Source organism: Mytilus californianus, unplaced genomic scaffold (genome assembly GCF_021869535.1).
Source record: "Mytilus californianus isolate M0D057914Y unplaced genomic scaffold, xbMytCali1.0.p SCAF_7, whole genome shotgun sequence".
Taxonomy (NCBI): Eukaryota; Metazoa; Mollusca; class Bivalvia; order Mytilida; family Mytilidae; genus Mytilus; species Mytilus californianus.
In genome coordinates, this window is record NW_026262723.1 from 108,202,485 (window position 1) to 108,224,155 (window position 21,671).

Genomic DNA, 21,671 nt, shown 5'->3' on the forward strand with positions numbered 1-21,671 from the left:
TTCTTTTATAATATTAAGATATTAAAATCACAATTATTTCATTGTATTAATTTGTAAACTAAAAATATTTTTTGTCCTTTTAAGAACATGACTGTACACAAACATTATACACAAATAATTTTAATAATTCTGTCATGTTTTTTTTTATGTAGCCCCAGAATGGTCAGAACAGTGGCAAAAGACTAATCCAGATTACCAAAAAATAGAAATTGTTCAGCTACCATTCATGCCATAAGCATGATAAGAAAAATTTTTGCAGTTTCCAGAATTTGAGGTAGAGTATATTCAGGAATAGTTTAAATATGCAGATGTTTAGTTTGCAATAAACAATTATGTCCTTGATAGAAAAGTAGAGGAAACAAAAGAGTATGAAAATAGTTGAAAAAAGTAATCAATATTACCTAGTCATAAATAATGTAAATAGAAAATAGAAAGGCAATGGTTACGACTTGGTTTTTATTTATAGCTTTATCATTTGTTCATAATTTGGAATGAATCTTGACATTTTCATGTCACAATTTGATCTAAATGCATCCTCCTTTATAAAATAATATTATTTTCAGTCTACTGAAACAGGTATTTTTTTTGTTATTAAAAAGAACAATGAAACAATCGTTGAACAATTTTACCTAGCCTGTAAAGCTGATAGCTTGTTGATTTATAAAATTGATTAACTCATGGGTTAACAGGTAGTAAAATTTTATACTACAATCCTGGTACCTGCTACAGCCTTCAAAATCTGAAGGTTAGTTTCAATCCAGTCCTGATAAATTTATCAATGAAAACTAATCAACAGACCAAATAAAAATTCACTGGGTAAAATGATAATATTTTAAGTAATAATACAATATTCATTCATACCATTTGTTGCGTAAAATAGTTTTGTTACTTTTCATACATATATGATTTACTCCTAATACTCTAACAGTATTGTATGGTAACCACCGACGGTAAGTATGGACAAATACTGTATATAGAGTGTATATAGGAGTACTGTATTGTATGGTAACCACCGACGGTAGGTATGGACAAATACTGTATAAAGACTGTGTATAGGAGTACTGTATTGTATGGTAACCACCGACGGTAGGTATGGACAAATACTGTATATAGATAGTGTATAGGAGTACTGTATTGTATGGTAACCACCGACGGTAAGTATGGACAAATACTGTATATAGACTGTGTATAGGAGTACTGTATTGTATGGTAACCACCGACGGTAAGTATGGACAAATACTGTATATAGAGTGTATATAGGAGTACTGTATTGTATGGTAACCACCGACGGTAGGTATGGACAAATACTGTATAAAGACTGTGTATAGGAGTACTGTATTGTATGGTAACCACCGACGGTAGGTATGGACAAATACTGTATATAGATAGTGTATAGGAGTACTGTATTATATGGTAACCACCGACGGTAAGTATGGACAAATACTGTATATAGACTGTGTATAGGAGTACTGTATTGTATGGTAACCACCGACGGTAAGTATGGACAAATACTGTATATAGACTGTGTATAGGAGTACTGTATTGTATGGTAACCATCGGCGGTACGTATGGACAAATACTGTATATAGACTGTGTATAGGAGTACTGTATTGTATGTTAACCACCGGCGGTAAGTATGGACAAATACTGTATATAGACTGTGTATAGGAGTACTGTATTGTATGTTAACCACCGACGGTAGGTATGGACAAATACTGTATATAGACTGTGTATAGGAGTACTATATTGTATGGTAACCAACGACGGTAGGTATGGACAAATACTGTATATATAGACTGTGTATAGGAGTACTGTATTGTATGGTAACCACCGGCGGTAAGTATGGACAAATACTGTATATAGACTGTGTATAGGAGTACTGTATTGTATGTTAACCACCGACGGTAGGTATGGACAAATATTGTATATAGACTGTGTATAGGAGTACTGTATTGTATGGTAACCACCGACGGTAAGTATGGACACATACTGTATATAGACTGTGTATAGGAGTACTATATTGTATGGTAACCACCGACGGTAAGTATGGACAAATACTGTATATAGACTGTGTATAGGAGAACTGTATTGTATGGTAACCACCGACGGTAACTATGGATACATACTGTATAAAGACTGTGTAAAGGAGTACTATATTGTATGGTAACCACCGACGGTAAGTATGGACAAATACTGTATATAGACTGTGTATAGGAGTACTGTATTGTATGGTAACCACCGACGATAAGTATGGACAAATACTGTATATAGACTGTGTAAAGGAGTACTGTATTGTATGGTAACCACCGACGGTAGGTATAGACAATTACTGTATATAGACTGTGTATAGGAGTACTATATTGTATGGTAACCACCGACGGTAAGTATGGACAAATACTGTATATAGACTGTGTAAAGGAGTACTGTATTGTATGGTAACCACCGACGGTAGGTATGGACAAATACTGTATATAGACTGTGTATAGGAGTACTATATTGTATGGTAACCACCGACGATAAGTATGGACAAATACTGTATATAGACTGTGTAAAGGAGTGCTGTATTGTATGGAAACCACCGACGGTAGGTATGGACAAATACTGTATATAGACTGTGTAAAGGAGTACTGTATTGTATGGTAACCACCGACGGTAGGTATAGACAAATACTGTATATAGACTGTGTATAGGAGTACTATATTGTATGGTAACCACCGACGGTAAGTATGGACAAATACTGTATATAGACTGTGTAAAGGAGTACTGTATTGTATGGTAACCACCGACGGTAGGTATGGACAAATACTGTATATAGACTGTGTATAGGAGTACTATATTGTATGGTAACCACCGACGATAAGTATGGACAAATACTGTATATAGACTGTGTAAAGGAGTACTGTATTGTATGGAAACCACCGACGGTAGGTATGGACAAATACTGTATATAGACTGTGTAAAGGAGTACTGTATTGTATGGTAACCACCGACGGTAGGTATAGACATATACTGTTGATAGACGGTATATAACAGTACTGTATGGTATGTTAACCACCGACGGTAGGTATAGAAAAATACTGTTGATAGACTATGTAATGGAGCACTGTATTGTATGTTAACCACCGACGGTAGGTATAGACAAATACTGTTGATATACGGTATATAGGAGTACTATATTGTATGTTAACCACCGACGGTAGGTAAAGACAAATACTGTATATATAGACTGTGTATAGGAGTACTGTATTGTATGGTAACCACCGGCGGTAAGTATGGACAAATACTGTATATAGACTGTGTATAGGAGTACTGTATTGTATGGGAACCACCGACGGTAAGTATGGACAAATACTGTATATAGACTGTGTATAGGAGAACTGTATTGTATGGTAACCACCGACGGTAACTATAGACAAATACTGTATATAGACTGTGTATATGAGTCTTGTATTTTATGTTGACCACCGACGGTAGGTATGGACAAATATTGTATATATATAGACTGTGTATAGGAGTACTGTATTGTATGGTAACCACCGACGGTAAGTATGGACAAATACTGTATATAGACTGTGTAAAGGAGTACTGTATTGTATGGAAACCACCGACGGTAAGTATGGACAAATACTGTATATATATAGACTGTGTATAGGAGTACTGTATTGTATGGTAACCACCGACGGTAAGTATGGACAAATACTGTATATAGACTGTGTAAAGGAGTACTGTATTGTATGGAAACCACCGACGGTAGGTATGGACAAATACTGTATATATAGACTGTGTAAAGGAGTACTGTATTGTATGGTAACCACCGACGGTAGGTATGGACAAATACTGTATATAGACTGTGTAAAGGAGTACTGTATTGTATGGTAACCACCGACGGTAGGTATAGACATATACTGTTGATAGACGGTATATAACAGTACTGTATGGTATGTTAACCACCGACGGTAGGTATAGAAAAATACTGTTGATAGACTATGTAATGGAGCACTGTATTGTATGTTAACCACCGACGGTAGGTATAGACAAATACTGTTGATATACGGTATATAGGAGTACTATATTGTATGTTAACCACCGACGGTGTGGCACTATAAAACCAATGGCTAAAGAGGAACTAATTTTTATTCAGTGCCTAGTTACAATCTGAACTGTCTTGTTAGAGACAGTTCCTTTTATACAACAACGAACGTGACTTTAATTTAGAAGGAATTTTGTTTATGATATGTACTTACTTTTAGAAAGCCCAAAGCCACAAATAAAATTGTTCTAAACAGTGACCATTACTTTTGGTCCCATATACTTAACATTAGGTTAATTAAAGCAAAACTATTAAAGTTTAATTATCTGGCCAGAACGCGATGACCATCTGTTACTTAATGCAAAAGCAATTGTCATAAACTTGAACATCCCTAAAGCCAAAACATGTACATATAGAAAGTCACGTTTGTAGTTTTACAATAATACATACTTTGATTTTATAATTATTAACTTTACCAAATATATTTAATAAATGCAATTCTTTCGATCACTGCATAGTGTTACATACCCCCCAATGTTCTAGAAATATAGCATAAATTTCTTTACTTCAAATACAACACTACAGGATCGAAAGATACCTAAAATAAAGCATTTATACACAAAACCTGAAATAAAACATAAATATACATATTCAAAACATTCAATTAATAAGTTTAACATAAATGTTCAATTATTGTCAAAAGTTCTGTTCTATCATTTCTCCGACTACCATTTCTCCGTCTACCATTTCTCTGCCATGCATTTCTCTGCCATGCATTTCTCCGTCATCCTACTCCGTCATCCTGCGCCAACATCCATTTCTCCGACATCCTAATCCGACATCCTAGCTCCACCATCCATTTCTCCGACATCCTACTCCGACATCCTACTCCGACATTCTAACTCCGACATCCTACTCCGACATCCTACTCCGACATTCTAACTCCGACATCCTACTCCGACATCCTAACTCCGACATCCTAACTCCAACATCCATACTCCAACATCCATACTCCAATAATTGTGTATATAATAAATAAATAACAGTTAGTATTTATGGTCGTATATGTCAGTATATAATGGATAAAGAAAAGTCAATATTTGTGATCGTATAGTGGTTTTTGTTTTTACATAAAGTTTTCGTTATGATCATATAATAGTTCATTCTTCAGTATTTACACGTTGTGCCATTAGTTTGATTTACACACGCAGTGTTTGTTCTGCTAATTTTAGCAGTGGATATATATTATTAGCCACCTCGTCCTTCGAGTTGTCTAGCATTGGTGCAGAGGGAACATCTCTGGAGGTGTTAACATCACCCTCGGTCTTAGCCGACACCAGTTTACTCACTCTGTCATACTTAGGGGCGACATTCTGCATCTTGCAACCATTTCCTCGTTTGACTGAACAAGGTAACTTATTTCTATATTTACATAATATGAAAATGATAATACCTAACAAAAGAGAAATTACTAGATAAATTACGTTATACACCCAATTTGGAAAACTTGAATCTTCTTGTATGGTTTGTAAATTTTTCAATTGGTAAATCAGATTATCCATTGGGATTTCTTTAATATTTTTCAACTCTTTTGGTAGCTCAGTCAAGTTAAACTTCGGTAAGGAGTCATGGAATGGCTTCCAAAGTTTTCGCATTGTTAAATTATAATTTTGAATAACTTTCGTAAATGGATCATCCTCAAGAGTATATGAAGATTGTCTACTATAAAACGGTAAAAGCGTAAGATAGTCATTAGTCGCAATACATGTCTCATTTAACGCTAAAATATTCAAAGGAGGGTTAATTATTTTAGTAAACGTTGTCTTTTGCTTATATTTTTCACAAACAATGGCAAAGCGTAAGGGTGTGTTAGTGGTAACTAACCACGAACCTGACGATATATAACTTGCCATTGGAAGAACTGAGTTTGGTTCAACTACAACACGACAATATTTATCAATATCATTTCGTTTCTTCAGGAACAAAGAAGTTATGCAATTTTTACTTAAATTAATAGGATAAACAGGACTTATAATTTTACAAAATTTCGTAAAGGTGTTTGTGCATGATTGAATTTCTTGCTGTTTAAGCAATACATATTTTGACCTTTCTGCATTAACTGCAAAGTATTCTACATCCAAATCGTATTTTGCAACCATACCTATACTTGTATGATTCTTTTGCATGGGCATTGGTAAATTAAATGCCTGATAAATTTCAAATTTATTATTTGAATCGAGAAGAGGTATTGAAATGACAACTAATATTCTACTGTCATACAGGATAGTGGAACATGTCAAGAACCTATAAAAGAACCACAGGTTTTCTTTTGGATCGTTAGTCAATTCCAAATATTTTGGAAGTTTATCTTTTATTTCAATAAGAAGACCTTGTAAATTATTTGGTGTTATTGTACTTGGTGAAAGATGGCCCAATGAAAGCATGCTCAACTGATCTTTTATATGTTCTAAATAGAAAAATCCTCTTTGGATTAATTGTTTTAAATCCCCAGTTATTAAATCTAATTGAATATATATTTGCACAAAGTTTTCCAAATCTATTATTTGTTTTTCAATAGCCTCAGTAATATTGACCAAACGGATGTCTAAATCTTGCAACCCCCTTGATAATTTATTAATGGCGTCTCTATTTTGAGATACCTCTAGCCTAGTTATGTTTAAAATTGATAAATTCTCAGTCAAAATGTGTGAAATTTTCTTTTGATTTTGTGCTAATGTACGAACGTTGCCCTTAATTAAATTAATACCGTCTTCTGTCAATGTACCAAACAAAAAACTCATTGCACTACCTATAAACGGCAAAACAGAACGTTTGTGTCGATATAAAGTTTTGAAATCGTCGAATGTATCAGTTATCGAACGATGCATGTCCATTAACAGATTAAATTCTTGTTCCAAATTTGCAAAAGTATTATAAAAATGTTCCTTTCCAGGTTGTTCATAACGTCTCAAAACAGTTTGTGTTAATGCGGAGGATTTTACCATGTCATGGGATATTCTGTTCAAAAATCCTTCAAAAGGTTTTAAATCAATTATGAAGGTTACCAACCATTTCGACCTCGTGGTGGTAACAGTATTTACTTTGTCAAATACAATATTGTCAGATATGAAAGCCAGCTTGCCAAAACCAAAAAGAAGTGTTAGAATTATATGTCCAGCCGTCCGTCCCATATCCTACAATTAAACAAAATACCAAATTTTCATGTCTAATTATAAAACCATAAAATAATTTAAAATAGTTGCTGTACACGTTAACTCTCACGGTACAACCACAAAAGATCATTCCGTATATCTCCCCCAATTTCGGCCTTGAACTCAGGGCAGAATACAATCGCCCTGTTATACCTTATTTGGTTTTCCATTTGTAATCTAAGAGTGTGTAAATAAAAGAAACCCTTGTTTCTGGCTCTATCTACCACAATTTCTACGACCTCTTTAACTAAAGAAGGAATTAACAGTCTGTCGTGGTGGGAACTGTCGAAGAAAGTTTTATAAGAATCCCTAAAAATAATCCCCATCATTCTATTTTCGTGGAACAATCTGGCCTTTAGGGACCAGGTTTTATAAATTTGTTTAATAATAGAAGGAAGAATCCCCTTTTCAGCCAACGATTCGTGGCAACCCGAGTAGGCTATAAAAGCGAATTCTGTTAAAATCAAATTAAACTTCTGTTTTTGTTCCACTGCCTCCATGTCCTTCCCTTCCAAGTCGATTCCTCTGAACTGCATCTAATATAGTAATATAAATATATTAGTATTTTATATATATAAAATGCCTAGACATACATGTATATATATATATATAAAACAAGCTACTGTTCGAGAATATCTTTTAAACATTTTGACATATCAGAAAAGATATTCAAAATTTTGTCATTTTTGGCAATGTCATCCCGCTTACTCGCAGGTTTTTCAATAAAATGATTTACTGACATTGCCTCGTCTTCCGACGAGTTAGCATCTAAATTGATAGATCTTGTTTCAGAAGTCATTGCCCGAGATTTCAAATTATTCTGGAGCTCAAGTAAAGGAATATTGTCTTCTTCGTCCGTCGTATTTTCATATTGAGCCTTTATCCGTTTCTTACGGTATTTAACCCTTTTCGTAAGTTCCATTAAAGGAATATCATCTTCACCAGAGGAAGATTCGCGTTCGTTTTTATACCTTCTTATCAATTTGTCACGAGTTTGCTCTACTCCTTCCATAGAAGAATTTTCGCTATCAGTTTCATTTTCTGACTCTTTATCAGATGATTCGGGGGGTACAACATAAGTAGTTTTTCTTAACCGTTTATCTTTGTCAGCTTGACCTAATTTCGGAATAGTCCACTCATTTACGGGTGCGGGTTTAAGATGTTGGGCATGCACTTTGGTGGTAGTTCCGTTTAGTTGATTTTTTATGATAAAACTGACCGGTGACCTTTGTTCAATTATCCTATAAAATGGTTTCCATTTACTGTCTAACTTACTTTTACGGAGGTGATTTCGATAAAATACAGCTTGCCCTACTTTAAATTCAATATCGCGTCTCGACTTATCCGCGTGTTCCTTTTGTTTTCTTTTTGACTTTTTCATATTTTTGTGAACCATGACAAAAGATTTATGTTGCTGCTCTAATAAAATTTTATGGGGATCGTCACCTGCGTACTTCCGTCTTGGACGCAAAATATTATCAACGGGAAGTACAGGATCTCTGTTGTATAAAAGAAAGAAAGGAGAGAAATCAGACGACTCGTTTTTGTTAAATCTAATTGCAGCTAACGTTTGATTTAGATAAACGTCCCATGTTGAGGCGTCGTCTTGTATTTTCTTTGCTAGAATGTCATGCAAAAATCGATGTAACCTTTCAACTTTGCCATTGGACCCTGGTGAATAAAATGATGTAGTCACATGGCTTATATTAAGTTCTTGTAAAGTTTCGCGAACCATATAACTTGTGTTTTCACCCCCATTATCTGTCAATATTTGTAAAGGAAAACTATGTTTTGGGATGATTTCTTCTAATAATAAATGAACTACATTTTCAGCGCACTTATCAGGAACAGCAAAGCATTCTGGGTATCCGCTATAAAGGTCAATAAAACTTATGATATATTTATTTCCCGACAATGACCTTGGGTATGGACCGGACAAGTCAATTGCAATTTTCGCAAATGGAAATGGTGGTATATCAGTTTCCTGGAGCTTTGGTTTCGCATGATAGGAGCTCCGTTTTTGACACGTTATACAAGAGTTTACATATTCATGGAGTTCTTTGTATAATTTTGGCCAAAAATATTTACCCTTAATAGCGTCATACGTTTTGTCAACACCCAAATGATCTTGATCATGATATTGTTTCACTACTTCGTCTCTTAATTGTAAAGGGACATACAACCTTAACACAGGTTCAGTATCTGCTTTAGAGATATAGTACATTATTTCATCTATCAGTATATACTTATTTTCAACTGATTTCGAGGCTTTGCCATTTTCCATTTGACTAATTATCAAAGCTAATTCTTTGTCGAGTGATTGCTCATATTTCATGTCGTAACCCGAAACCACAAAATCTTTAAGTGTCAAAGTATCTGACTCTTTGTAACTACAACTTGCAAATTTCTTTGGGTCAATTTCATTAGAATTAATGGTGTTAATTTCATAAGCATTGTTACTAATGTCTATTTCAATGTCTTCGTCGTCTGTCTTTTTGCTGTCTGATTTATTAACTTCTGTCCGGTTAGGTCTTCTAGAGAGATAATCAGCGATAGTGTTTTCTGCCCCAGCCAACCATTCAATTTTACAGTTATATCCTGTTATGCCTAATGACCATAGTTGAATCTTTTTATTCTGCATAGGCGATTCTAAAATGTACTTTAATGGTTTGTGATCGGTCTTAATCGTAAATTCCGCGTTATGCAGATAATGGTCTAATTTTTGAAGAGCATAATGAATACTAAAGGCTTCTTTTTCAATAGTTGACCAACGCGTCTGTGTGTCACTTAATTTGTGTGACAAGAAATAGATTGGTTTTTCATTTTTAACCCCATACAAAACTTCCTCAGTATCGTTACACGGTTGCGTCAAACAGGCACCGATTGTGTCATCTGATGCGTCCGTATAAAGCGTGTAACTCTTTGTCAAATCTGGGTATGCTAATAATGGAATAACTGTCAAACTATCTTTAAGATAGTCAAAAGCTCTTTGACATTCGTCTGTCCAGTTAAACTTTGCATATTTTTTCGTCAGTTCAACCAAAGGGATCGATATTTTCGAGAAATTTGGGACGAATCGACGATAATAACTAAGCATACCGATAAAACTTCTGACCTCTTTGACATTAATTGGTGCAGGCAATGATCTTATCGTTTCCACCTTTTCCGTATCCGGTTTAATCCCATTTCCGGTTATTTTGAAACCTAAATAATTTGTTTCATTTTTCAAAAATTGGCATTTCTTTAGTTTTAACTTAAGCCCGTGTTTTCTCAAGCGATCAAATACTTGTTGAATGTGGGAAAGGTGTTCGTCTAAAGTACTTGAATATATTAGAATGTCATCAATGTACGCTACCGCGAAAGGTAACCCTTCGAGAACGATTTCCATTAATCGCGAAAAAACTGCTGGAGAATTTTGAAGACCAAATGGCATTACATTATACTCGTAAAGGCCTCTAAAGCAACCGAATGCCGTTTTCTCACGGTCCTTATCGGACATCAACACCTGCCAAAATCCTGATTTCATATCGAGCGATGTCATGTATTTGGCTTTATCTAATAAAGCAAGAATGTCATCGATTACTGGTAGAGGATAGCTCATACTTTTTGTAATATTGTTCAATTTTCTAAAGTCTGTGCAAAAGCGATTAGAGTTATCTTTCTTTTTTACTATGACTATTGGTGAGCACCAACTACTTTTTGACCTTCTAATTATACCGGCTTCCAACATTTCATCAATTGCCTTATTAACAATGGACCTTTTATGCAACGGTGTACGATAAGGTTTTAATTTAATTGGCTCATGGTTTCCTGTTTCTATTTCCATTTTAACTGTTTCAGTATGCCCCAATTCAGAGTCTTTCAAAGCAAATACATCCCTATTTTTACTTAACAATGTGTCTACTATTTCCTTGTGTTCAGGGGGCACATTTACTTCTGTTTCAACTTCCTTTTCTAGATTAGCATTTTTAATCTCTTTTTCAAAACTGACTAAATTTTCTTCAAGAATTGAACCTATCCTTGCAATTGCTGTACCTCGTTTAAATTTAAAGGTTTTGTTGGTACTATTTACCAAATGAACTGGTATTTTGTACAAAGATTGAATTTTCGCTACCGCATTTCCGACCATTAAACCTGGTTCTGAACTTAAACTTCCCTTATCCAAAGAGGAAATTTCATATAATCTTGAATTTGATAATTCCGTTCCCTTTTTCAATTTCGTCAAACATATATTTGAAGTTTGAGGTTTCAAAACAATTTTCTTTGATAATCTCAAAATTGTGGAAATATGAATATCTTCTTCTAAATTAGCATATATATTTCCTACCCTTAACATTCCCAAATCGTAATAAAGCCTTACCCCATTTTTAACAAGCCAGTCACGACCAAGTATCAAATTTCTGTTCATGTCCGAAACCACATAAAATAATTGTGACATTTTTGTACTCTTTATATAAAAGTCTATTTCTATGCATCCTAAAACGTTAAGTGAATTTCCGTTTACAGATTGGAGTTGAACTGTCTTTTTGTTTAATTTTGGTAAATCAGCCAAAGATTTATAAACATTAAAATGCATTAAAGACACTTCCGCTCCAGAATCAACTAATGATCTAAATTTTTTTTTATTAATATTAATGATGCAACTATTTGGATTTCCTGCCAAATTTATTGTATAAATTTTTGTCGTTACTGGTTTATTAATTCTCTCTTTGTCGGCTCCGAAACAAAGAGAGTGTCCTAGTTTCCCTGATAGTGTGTTTGGTTGGGTCGAGAATAACAGTTTCTTTGAATATGTCCGGACTTCCCACAATTCCAACAAACTATTTCTTTTCTTGGTTTGTCTGTTTGATAAACAGGCCTACCCTTATCTTTGTCATTTTGATCGTAAGCATTGACTTGACGCGGCATTTTCCTAGCCCTACAATCCTTAGATTGGTGCCCAATTTTGTTACAATTATAACACCTACGTGCGGGTCGGAAGTGGTCAACTTCCATAGGTTCTTGTCTGTCCGGATACCCCGTCTTGTCAGTAGTTAATTTTCCCCTCCTTAAATCAAACTTTTTTCTTAAGTTTTGTTCTGTCATAGCAATTGTTACTGCACGTTGCAGTGTGTCAGGGTTTTCGCGCATAATTTTCATCTTAAGGGTATCCTGAGATAATCCATTTATGAAAAAATTGATCAATTGCGACTGAATTATCGCTTGAGTCCCATCTTGACCCCTGAACGCTTCTTCTGCCAAAGTTAATAAACGTTCAGCAAAAACCTGAACATTTTCTGTCGGCTTTTGTTTCAATTTATTTAAAATGCTGACGAAAGCATGCTGAGAGTCGGTCACTTCAGCAAATCTTGAGCTCAGTTCGTCTTTTAACTGAGGCCAAGTTCCCCTGGGGTTGTCCCTTAGCCATCTATGAATGAAATCGCTTACCGAGCTTGTGCTTGACTGATAAGCCACCAATTTAGTATCGTTTTGTTCCAAGTTTGTTAACATAGCATATTTCTCAATTGATTTCATCCAATTTTTGAATTCAGCTTGATCGCCCGAAAATGTTGGAATAATTTGATTTACCCCTTGAGCCCCTAACTTTATTGATAAGCCTTGTAATTGATGGGAAAAATTTTGAAATGCTACCCCAAATTGTTGTCCCTCTTGCTCAGCCATGGTGAGAAAGTAACGGTTTTTAAAATGCAAAAAAAATTGTCTTACCTTTTCTGACAAGAGTAAAGATCCTGGTCACGGCACCAAAACAACCCTATATGTGGCACTATAAAACCAATGGCTAAAGAGGAACTAATTTTTATTCAGTGCCTAGTTACAATCTGAACTGTCTTGTTAGAGACAGTTCCTTTTATACAACAACGAACGTGACTTTAATTTAGAAGGAATTTTGTTTATGATATGTACTTACTTTTAGAAAGCCCAAAGCCACAAATAAAATTGTTCTAAACAGTGACCATTACTTTTGGTCCCATATACTTAACATTAGGTTAATTAAAGCAAAACTATTAAAGTTTAATTATCTGGCCAGAACGCGATGACCATCTGTTACTTAATGCAAAAGCAATTGTCATAAACTTGAACATCCCTAAAGCCAAAACATGTACATATAGAAAGTCACGTTTGTAGTTTTACAATAATACATACTTTGATTTTATAATTATTAACTTTACCAAATATATTTAATAAATGCAATTCTTTCGATCACTGCATAGTGTTACAACGGTAGGTAAAGACAAATACTGTATATATAGACTGTGTATAGGAGTACTGTATTGTATGGTAACCACCGGCGGTAAGTATGGACAAATACTGTATATAGACTGTGTATAGGAGTACTGTATTGTATGGGAAACACCGACGGTAAGTATGGACAAATACTGTATATAGACTGTGTATAGGAGAACTGTATTGTATGGTAACCACCGACGGTAACTATAGACAAATACTGTATATAGACTGTGTATATGAGTCTTGTATTTTATGTTGACCACCGACGGTAGGTATGGACAAATATTGTATATATATAGACTGTGTATAGGAGTACTGTATTGTATGGTAACCACCGACGGTAAGTATGGACAAATACTGTATATAGACTGTGTAAAGGAGTACTGTATTTTATGGTAACCACCGACGGTAGGTATAGACAAATACTGTATATAGACTGTGTAAAGGAGTACTATATTGTATGGTAACCAACGACAGTAGGTATGGACAAATACTGTATATATAGACTGTGTATAGGAGTACTGTATTGTATGGTAACCACCGGCGGTAAGTATGGACAAATACTGTATATAGACTGTGTATAGGAGTACTGTATTGTATTTTAACCACCGACGGTAGGTATGGACAAATACTGTATATAGACTGTGTATATGAGTCTTGTATTTTATGTTGACCACCGACGGTAGGTATGGACAAATATTGTATATAGACTGTGTATAGGAGTACTGTATTGTATGGTAACCACCGACGGTAAGTATGGACAAATACTGTATATAGACTGTGTATAGGAGTACTGTATTGTATGGTAACCACCGACGGTAAGTATGGACAAATACTGTATATAGACTGTGTATAGGAGAACTGTATTGTATGGTAACCACCGACGGTAACTATGGACAAATACTGTATATAGACTGTGTAAAGGAGTACTTTATTGTATGGTAACCACCGACGGTAGGTATAGACAAATACTGTGTGTAGAGTTTATTTATTTAAATGAAAAGTGTTGCACATAAATTGTATTTCTGCATTGAATATTTATGTAATCTGTACATTTCGTTTTTTTCCCTTCAAATGGTGGAATGGTTCTATTTGTCCTTAAATGGCAAATAAAACTTACTGTTCTTGGCTTTTATGTTTGATATATTTTTGAATATTCTTCACGTGGAGATCTGATCTTGTCTATTGAATTTTGTCATTTTCCTTATTACATGTATGTTAATTGCAGCAACTGAATTGCACTTATTTATTAAAAGTGATAATATTTCTGTTGTAGGTAATCAAGATTTAGTGTTTCCATACAAGTGTCAAAGATTGAACGACAAAAACATCTAAAACTTTACAGGACAGAGTAGACTTTTTTCACTGTGCTTCATTTTGTCTTTATGTCTAAACTGATACATTTTAAAAAACCAGTAAAATATGGAATAAAAAAGATTGTTATCTTATAAAATGGAGTGAAGAAATAAGGGGTGATTGAAAACATAAGAATATATTGCTATCATATATGCAGATCAGCAGTACATGCATGTGCTATAGATGTACATAAATAAGGGGCCAATAAATTCAAGTTGCCTGTTAAAAAAGACTTTATTAATGTTATGCAAGATACCATCAAATATCACTAAGTGTTAATCAAATAATATTGTAAATAAGAGGGTTGTCCAAAATATTTCCAACAGTTGTTTTATAAACACTACCTTTATCAAATTACACTGTTAAAAAGCAGTTTAGGTCAGTCTTAAGAAGCAAATATAATTTAGAAAAGTGCAAGCTGTTGATAAAAACTACAAATATCAGCCTTATTGCAAAGGGAACTGCCAGTCATAAGAGAGGGGGCGAAAGATACCAGAGGGACAGTCAAACTCATAGATCAAAAATAAACTGACAACGCCATGGCTATCAAAGAAAAAGACAAACAGACAAATAATAGTACACAAGACACAACATAGAAAACTAAAGACTAAGCAACACGAAAATGTGTGTGGAGATTACCATTTAGCACAAATGAGTTTCGGGACAAAAGAAAGTATTTTCGGCACAAACCGATTATACCCTTTCAAAAACTATGTGTAGTCCCTTTTATAAAAGTGGCTAATGTTTTTTTTGCCTATTTATACATGAGTATCTATGACAACTAACTGCTGCTCCTAGTAAAGTTAGTCTTTGGTTTTTGAAAGATTAGATCTGTTGTTACAATTCTTTTCTAAGGCACCGGCTTCATAAACAGGAAGTTGCCAGATTAGTAGCAGTACTAATACAATACTGTAAAAATAAGGAGATGTGATATGATTGCCAATGAGACACCTATCCACTCAAGTTCAAATGAAGTGGATGTAAGCAGTTATATGCAACCATACAGCCTTCAACAATGAGCAAACACATACCATATAGAACCTTGTAAAGGCTAGTATGATTTACATCTGCAATAATCACTGAACAATCAGAGACAAGTTTGGGCCTAAATTAGTATGTCCTAACTACCAATCAAATTGATCGAAGAGAGAGGCGAAAGATAAAGGCTCATTCAAACTCATAAGTCAATAATAAACTTGACAAAACCACGGCAAAAAAGAAAAAGATTAAAAGTCAATCAACAGTATGCAAAACACAACAAAGAACACTAAAGACTGAGCAAAACGAACTTCACCAAAAACTGGTGTGACCAATTGACTAATTGATCTCAGCCTTACATTATTTAGCAGACCCTTTATTATACCAAACCAAACAAAGTTCCTAAGGGTACAATGTTTTTGACCCATCAGTCTGTCTGTCCTGTTCTCGTTATCTCAACTCCTCTGAAACCACATAATAGAATTTATATACCTTTGTAGATAATATCGACAGGAAATTATGAAATTATCGATTCATTGATTTTCTATTAGTTATGAGAAATTTGGCCTTAATATACTCCTACAACAGTTTGTCATCACAACTTTCTGAAAGTACACAACAGAGTTTCATGAAATTTTTTAAATAGTTAGGACATGCTACGTCGATGTGCATATCGACAGAAAATTATGATTAAATTTTTATGCCCTACCCACGATAGTAGATGGGCATTACGTTTTCCGGTCTATGCTTCCTCCGCTCGTTCGCCCGTCTGTCCCGCATCAGGTTAAATTATTTGGCCAAGGTAATTTTTTGATGAAGTTGACGTCCATTCAACTTGAAACTTAGTACATATGTTTCCTATGATATGTTCTTTCTAATTTTAATGCCAAATTAGAGTTTTTACCCCAATGTCACGGTCAACTGAACATAAAAAAATATAGTGCGAGTGGGGAAACGTGTACTGTGGACACATTCTTGTTTTTGTCGAGCCTGTGACATTCGTCGCAGAAAGTTCGACATAATGATAGTGATCCGGCTGCGGCGGCGGCGGCGTTAGTTCACCTCGTAAAAGCTTTATATCTTAGAAGGTGGAAGACCTGAATGATACATACTTTGTATATAGATGCCTTAGGTTAGGAAGTTTCCGTCTGTCACATGTTCATTGTCCTTGACCTCATTTTCATGGTTCAGTGACTACTTGAAAAAAAAGTTAAGATTTTTTGTAATGTTAATTTCTCTCTTTTTATGATTAATTGGGTAACTATATTTAGTATGTGCGTACCTTGCAAGGTCCTCATGCCCATCAAACAGTTTTCACTGGACCTCGATATCATTTCATGGATCAGTGAAAAAGGTTAAGTTTTGGTTGTCAAGTCTATATTTCAGATACTATAAGCAGTAGGTCTAGTATTTTTGGTGTATGGAAGGATTGTCAGGTGTACATGTCCAACTGGCAGGTTTCATCTGAGCTTGACCTCATTTTCATGGTTCAGTGGTTATAGTTAAGTTTTTGTGTTTTGGTCTGTTTTTGTTATACTGTATGTAATATGTCTACATATTTCATGTATGGAATGATTGTAAGGTGTACATTTCCAACTGACAGGTATCATCTGACCTTGACCCCATTTCCTTGGTTCAGTGATCAAAGTTAAGTTTTTGAGTATTGTTCTTTTTTCTAATATTATATGCAATATTTCAACTATATTTGGTGTATGGAAATATCTTATGATGTACATGTCAGTCTCGCAAGTTTTATTTGACCTTGACCTCATTTTCACGGTTCATTGCTCAGTGTTAAGTTTTTGTGTTTTGGTCTGTTTTGGTTACTTAAACTATAAGCAATAGGTCAACTATATTTGTTGTATGGAAGAATTGTAAGCTGTACATGTCTGCCTGACATGGTTCATCTGACCATGACTTCATTTTGATGGTTCATTTGTCAATGTTTAGTTTTCTTGGTTTAGTCTGTTTCTTAGAAAATACAAGCAATAGGTCAACTATATTTAGTGTATTGAATGATTGTAAGGTGTATATGTATTTCTCGTTTTGGTCATATGACCTTTACCTCATTTTCTTGGACATGATCCAATAAAATGAGGTCAAGGTCATATGATCCGCCACTGTCATGTTAAGTTTATAGTTGTAGTAAAGCTTTATATTTAGAACTATCAACATAAAATCAATAGTTAGTAAAGAAGGCGAGACTTTTCAGCGTGCATGTGCACTCTTGTTTGGAATTAGGAATTATGCCTTTGAACTTTGTGCATATCCACAAGAAATTTGTATCAGTTGGCTTTTGAAGGAGTTATGCGTCTTTGAACTTAATAATCTGTTGAGATTTTGCTTGCTAAGTGACAATGTCGGGCTGTGGGGTATGTGAGCCTGTTCACAAAGGTTCTTTAATTAGCCACAATCAATGCATTGTCTGTGCTTCCAAGATACAGTCCGTATGCATTGCCTTTTGTTGTAAGTTAAATTAAGTTTACGTATTGTTCGTGGTTCTTAGTCTATTACATTGTTTATATGCTTTGACTATGATTCTAAGATACAGTTTCTGTTGTCGGTATATCTTAGATTCATACACTGTCTATGGATCAGATATAAAGTATGTATGCATTGTAAGTTGTTCTAAGTTGAAGATACAGTCTGTATGTTTTGCTTGTTACTGCAAGATAAATTGTGTGCATTGCCTGTGGTTCTTAATACAGTCTGTATGCATTTTTTGTATGCTTTGTCTATGGGTCTAATTTTTACATACAGTCTGTATACATACTGTATCTCTGACTCATATACAGTGTCAAAATAACCTCTGGTTCTAAGATGCATGTTGTATGATTGCCTGAATGCTTAGTATATATTGGTTTCGATATATGGTCTGTATGTATTGTATGGATCTTATATATATATTATCTATACGTATATATTTTCTGTATACGTATTTTCCATGTTTAGATGATGCAATGAAAATAAGAAGATATGTGGTATGATTGCCAATGAGAAAACTATCCACCTAAGACAAACGAACGTGAATCAACAATGAGTAACCCATACGTATACATGTACTAATATAGACTGTAGTACTATGCAATGATGTAGAATGTTATTAAAACCCATTCCTGACTAGATGTGACGAAAAACGAAAACTAACAGCCCGAGTAATGCTGAAACAATAAACGTAAAACCAATATCAAAGACAGCAACCAACAGCAACCACTGAATTAAAGACTACTTACTGACTTGGGAAAGGTACACACATAATGTGGCGGATACAACGTTTCCATGATCACGAAAAGCATATCAACAGTCGATAACGTGTGTGTGGCTAAAAAAGGAAACAACAGATGAAAGTATAATGCAACCCAACCTCAGGGGTTAACATGCAATGCAAAACTTGTATAAACAGTCGATATAGAGTATACTTGTATGTCCATACCTACCGTCAGTGGTTACCATATATTACAGAATTTATATCTACAGTACATATACAGTATATAGAGTATAATGTTATGCCCATACCAACCCTCAGTAGTTATCAAATATATTACAGTACTTGTATCTGCAGTCTATATAGAGTATACCGTTATGTCCATACCAACCCTCAGTGGTTACCATATATATTACAGTACTTGTATCTACAGTCTATATAGAGTATACCGTTATGTCCATACCTACCCTCGGTGGTTACAATATATCACAGTACTTGTATCTACAGTTTATATAGAGTATACCGTTATGTCCATACCAACCCTCAGTAGTTACCAAATATATAACAGTTCTTGTATCTACAGTCTATTTAAAGTATACCGTTATAACCATACCTACTCTCAGTGGTTACCATATATAACAGTACTTGTATCTTCAGTCTCTATAGAGTATACCGTCATATCCAAACACCCTCTGTGGTAACCATATAATATAGAACTCATATGCACTATCTATCAACAGTATTTGTCTATACCCACCGTCGGTGGTTAACATACAATATAGTACTCCTATATACCGTATATCAACAGTATTTGTCTATACCTACCGTCGGTGGTTAACATACAATACAGTGCTCCATTACACAGTCTATCAACAGTATTTTTCTATACCTACCGTCGGTGGTTAACATACCATATAGTACTCTTATATACCGTCTATCAACAGTATATGTCTATACCTACCGTCGGTGGTTAACATACAATATAGTACTCATATGCACTATCTATCAACAGTATTTTTCTATACCTACCGTCGGTGGTTAACATACAATATAGTACTCCTATATACCGTATATCAACAGTATTTGTCTATACCTACCGTCGGTGGTTAACATACAATACAGTGCTCCATTACACAGTCTATCAACAGTATTTTTCTATACCTACCGTCGGTGGTTAACATACCATATAGTACTCTTATATACCGTCTATCAACAGTATATGTCTATACCTACCGTCGGTGGTTAACATACAATGTAGTACTCATATGCACTATCTATCAACAGTATTTTTCTATACCTACCGTCGGTGGTTAAGATACAATATAGTACTCCTATATACCGTATATCAACAGTATTTGTCTATACCTACCGTCGGTGGTTAACATACAATACAGTGCTCCATTACACAGTCTATCAACAGTATTTTTCTATACCTACCGTCGGTGGTTAACATACCATATAGTACTCTTATATACCGTCTATCAACAGTATATGTCTATACCTACCGTCGGTGGTTAACATACAATATAGTACTCATATGCACTATCTATCAACAGTATTTTTCTATACCTACCGTCGGTGGTTAACATACAATATAGTACTCCTATATACCGTATATCAACAGTATTTGTCTATACCTACCGTCGGTGGTTAACATACAATACAGTGCTCCATTACACAGTCTATCAACAGTATTTTTCTATACCTACCGTCGGTGGTTAACATACCATATAGTACTCTTATATACCGTCTATCAACAGTATATGTCTATACCTACCGTCGGTGGTTAACATACAATATAGTACTCATATGCACTATCTATCAACAGTATTTTTCTATACCTACCGTCGGTGGTTAAGATACAATATAGTACTCCTATATACCGTATATCAACAGTATTTGTCTATACCTACCGTCGGTGGTTAACATACAATACAGTGCTCCATTACACAGTCTATCAACAGTATTTTTCTATACCTACCGTCGGTGGTTAACATACCATATAGTACTCTTATATACCGTCTATCAACAGTATATGTCTATACCTACCGTCGGTGGTTAACATACAATATAGTACTCATATGCACTATCTATCAACAGTATTTTTCTATACCTACCGTCGGTGGTTAACATACAATATAGTACTCCTATATACCGTATATCAACAGTATTTGTCTATACCTACCGTCGGTGGTTAACATACAATACAGTGCTCCATTACACAGTCTATCAACAGTATTTTTCTATACCTACCGTCGGTGGTTAACATACCATATAGTACTCTTATATACCGTCTATCAACAGTATATGTCTATACCTACCGTCGGTGGTTAACATACAATATAGTACTCATATGCACTATCTATCAACAGTATTTTTCTATACCTACCGTCGGTGGTTAACATACAATATAGTACTCCTATATACCGTATATCAACAGTATTTGTCTATACCTACCGTCGGTGGTTAACATACAATACAGTGCTCCATTACACAGTCTATCAACAGTATTTTTCTATACCTACCGTCGGTGGTTAACATACCATATAGTACTCTTATATACCGTCTATCAACAGTATATGTCTATACCTACCGTCGGTGGTTAACATACAATATAGTACTCATATGCACTATCTATCAACAGTATTTTTCTATACCTACC